This window comes from Tachyglossus aculeatus, chromosome 1 (assembly GCF_015852505.1).
Source record: "Tachyglossus aculeatus isolate mTacAcu1 chromosome 1, mTacAcu1.pri, whole genome shotgun sequence".
Classification (NCBI taxonomy): domain Eukaryota; kingdom Metazoa; phylum Chordata; class Mammalia; order Monotremata; family Tachyglossidae; genus Tachyglossus; species Tachyglossus aculeatus.
The window spans coordinates 112,955,846-112,960,139 of NC_052066.1; the positions used below are offsets into that span (position 1 = coordinate 112,955,846).

General features: G+C 38.8%; 1 non-coding gene across 1 annotated transcript; it reads left to right on the top strand.

Moving 5' to 3' along the window:
* The first annotated feature begins 531 nt into the window (after window positions 1-531).
* On the top strand, window positions 532-669 carry LOC119933511. Its single transcript, XR_005452556.1, has one exon. It is a non-coding gene; the product is annotated as a small nucleolar RNA SNORA7 (small nucleolar RNA).
* The last annotated feature ends 3,625 nt before the right edge of the window (window positions 670-4,294 follow it).

Here is a 4,294-nt window from a genome sequence, read left to right on the forward strand (position 1 = left end):
GCATTCTATTCAAAACATGTAAAGCACATTATGGAGGAAATGAATGTTACATTCTTAAATCTCAGTTTCAACTTTGCCTACAATTTCTCTTGTCTTTGTAAATTCACACTCAAAGAGGTGATGCTAATTTGAAAACGTTCTGAAACAAAAACTGCTATATGGGACAAGTGAAAAGTACATCTGAAGTGTCTTCTGAACAAATCTGTCACAATCAAAACAACCAGGAATCTCAAACAGAATGAATACCCCTGATTTCTACTGCATGACACTTTCAAAGTCATTAATGTGATTCTCTTGGAACTTGTTTAAAGAAACTGGGATTTTTGCTTTCTTGCCATGCTAACCTAGATGAACAGTTGTTTTGGTTTTTTTTTTTTTTGGAATTGGACCACTTTACCAAATATTTCTAACTCAACCTCCTGTATTAAATGATAGTTTAATCCTTATAAGTTTACCATAAAGCACATTTTGTAAGCTTTTTTTATATTATATAACTGAGAGAAATATTTTCAATTGCTAGGTTAAACTGACCCCCTCTCAGGATCACACCTGGAGAGTTTCCAGTACTCTACCAGTCTCGACTACAGGCGGGAGAGTCAAGCAGAGGCCTACCCATTCCACCCCTAGCTTGGCCAGTGGCTAGCAAGTGGAAGACAATCTGCTTAAAATCAAAAACTCACCTGTTCTAGGCAACAGTGCCATAGGAGAGAGTCGAGGGTGGAGACTCAAGATTACAGCATGGAAGAAGGCAATAGTAAACAATTTCCATATTTTTACCAAGAAAACTCAATGGATACACTACTGGAACGATTGCAGATGGAAGTGCAGGGTTCTGGGAGAGATGTGTCCATGGAATTGCTATGGGTCAGCAACAATTTGACAGCTTAAGACAAGGTAAGGTGAAGCTGAAGTATAAATTTTAATCATTCATATTAAGCATTGAACCTTCCACTGCACTGTTATGGAATTAAGAGAGAATAAGCTTGATAAGAATAATACCTTGAATTTGTAAAAATAATACTATATTTACATACCCCCCCTTACATTACTTATCTCATTGTATCTTCTCTTATCTCGAGGAGCAGCGTGACTCAGTGGCAAGATCACGGGCTTAAGAGTCAGAGGTCATGGGTTCTAAACCCGGCTCTGCCATTCGTCAGCTGTGTGACTTTGGGCAAGTCACTTAACTTCTCTGGGCCTCAGTTCCCTCATCTGTAAATGGGGATTAAGACTGTGAGCCCCACCTGGGAAAACCTGATTACCTTGTATCCTCCCTAGCACTTAGAACAGTGTTTGGCACATAGTAAATTCTTAAATACCATAATAATAATAATAATAATAATAATAATAATAATAATAATAATAAAATAATAAAATTGTTGTTCCCACATCTGTTTGAGATAGAGGCAGGTATTAGTTTCATCCCCATGGAACAGATGAGGAAACTGACACAGAGAGGTGAAGTGACTCACATGAAGTCCCACAGCATGTCAGTGAGAGAACTAGAACTAAAATCCAAGTCTCTTGATTCCCAGAACTAGGCTTTTTCACCATTTCCAGGGAATCAAGAGAATCCAATAGATAGTGCAGTCTCTATTCTATGCAAAGCTGTTCCCGTTCATTTTTTTGAGGGGGTCTGGTATTTATAGAAGAAAAATTTGATAGCCTTCACATTACCTCAGATTCCATGCCCCTGATTACACAAGAGTGTTTTTTTGTTTGTTTTCTCATGGTATTTGTTAAACACTTACTATGTGCCAGGCACTGTTCTAAGCAGTGGGGTAGATACAAAGCAATCGTGTTGGACACAGTCCATATCCCACATGGGGCTCACCCATTTTACAGATGAGGAAACTGAAGTCCAAGAAGAGAACTGACTTGCTCAAGTTCACATAGACAAGTGGGGGAGCTGGGATTATAATCCAGTTTCTTCTGACTCCAGGGCCCATGTTCTATATACCCGGCCATATGGCTTCTTAACTACTTTTTTTCACTGCTAAGAGATATTCATAGAATCCAAATTCTTATACTTATTTTCAGGGATGGGTTCTATTCCAACCCATTATCCTATAGCTTTTTGATTAAAGAAACAAAACACAGATAAATCACCAAGGGAATATGTGGCTTTTCCTAACAGCATTTTCTTTAATTTGATATAATCCAAAACAAGATTGCACTGGTCCAGGAGCTGATTGGGGAAAGCCTCATCTTAATCACTCCTTTTTCCCCTAGGAATGTCCTTTGCCATCTCAATTCTTGAAGCGTTTTAGGCACTTTATCACCTTCTCTGAAAAGGCAGAATTCACTTGGAAGAGTTTTTGTTTTACTGTTTTAAATCATTCAAGTGATGGTGTTTACTGAGTATCTAATAGATGCAGACCATTGAAGTCTGTGCTTAGGAGAAAGCACTAGAAGCAAAACACACACTTCCTTCCCTCAAGGAGGTAATAAATAAATGGGTAAATAGAATTGCACAAATGATATACAAAGAATAACAAGGATAAAAAAGGAAGTTGCTGGGTGTCTCAAGATAATAATGATAATAATAATAATAATGACATTTATTAAGCGCTTACTATGTGCAAAGCACTGGTCTAAGTGCTGGGGAGGTTACAAGGTGATCAGATTGTCCTACAGGGGGCTCACAGTCTTCATCCCCATTTTACAGATGAGGTAATTGAGGCCCAGAGAAGTTAAGTGGCTTGCCCAAAGTCACACAGCTGACAAGTGGCGGAGCAGGGATTTGAGCCCATGACCTCTGACTCCAAAGCCTGTGCTCTTTCCACTGAGCCAAGCTGCTTCTCTAGTTGAGTAAATAACTGAATGAAATAGCCGAGTAAATAACTGAATGAAATAGCTGAGTAAATAACTGAATGCCAAATTGGATATACATATACACAGGGGGAGGTGGGGTTTTTAGGAGGGTGTTGAAGGTAACATAAGGGAGTTTCAGGCTTGGGGAACAGTGTCGTAGGACCAAAAGAGCCAAAGCCAAATCATTTCTGACAAACTATTTATAATGCTTTCAGGAAGGTGCAGAGTGATAGGCAAGCTAACTTTCATTTTTAACACTGAAAGAAACAATTTGTGTAGTAATCACATCTACTTTCTGGGAATTTGTTCCTACATACTGCATATGGAAACGTGCTGCAGAGCTCTCTTTTACTTCACTAACATGTTTATTTCCCCTTGAGAAATGTGACTTAAACAGTCATTACGTTTCTCTTGTTCTCCAGCAGAATATGTCGCATCCCCGATAATAAGCTAGTGTTCCTGAATTTTTTATCTGCCATGTATTTGACCCTCTTTTCTTTGAATATGCAAACTTACCTAAGTGTCTGTTCATCCTGCATTTTCTCTTCCCTTTGATGACATTGTGCCTGCCTCATTGGGTCTGCCTTTTTAAATTTACCACTCTCAGTGCTTTATAAATTACCTTGCAGAGAGTATTCCAAAAATACTGCTGCTGATGCTATTTATGCTTGTTCATTCATTCATTTAATCATATTTATTGAGCACTTACTGTGTGCAGAGCACTGTCCTAAGTGCTTGGGAAGTACAATTTAACAATAAAGAGAGACAACCACTGCCCACATCAGGCTTACAGTCTAGAAGGGGGGAGGCAGACATCAAAACAAGTAAGCAGGCATTAATATAAATAAATAGAATTGTAGATATATACACATCAAAACAAGTAAACGGGCATCAATACAAATAAATAGAATTAAAGATATATGCATATATACGTGCTGCGGGGCAAGGAGACGGGGAAGAGCAAAGGGTTGAAGTGATGCAGAAGGGAGGGGGAGCTGAGGAAAGGGAGTCTTAATCTTGGAAGGCCTCTTGGAGGAGGTGAGCCTTCAATTGGGCTTTGAATGAGGGAAGAATGATTGGTGGATTTGGCTTGTGTATCATGATATTCCACGCTGTAAATTTAAACCTGCACATCTAAGTTAATTTATAATTTTAGTCCTTTCCTTTGCTACCACTCATGTTGCGTATCTTTGCTGTGAAGGAAAACAATCATTTCGGGTTTTATATAAACTCGTTCACAAGTTAGCTGGTTTCAAATTCCATTCTATTGCTGGTGCTCCCACCACTGTGTGCTGTGACATTCCCTGGTTCCTTAGAAAATACTCTCCCAACTATCCCAAGCCGTAACAGAAAGATTCAGTTCTGATTAAAGAGAAGACTTGGTAACTAAGTCTGCATACCCTCAGAGCTATTACTGAGAAGGGATGCTATTCTCAAGTGATAAACTCTTGCTGATAACAAAGAATTTTCCAGCCATATT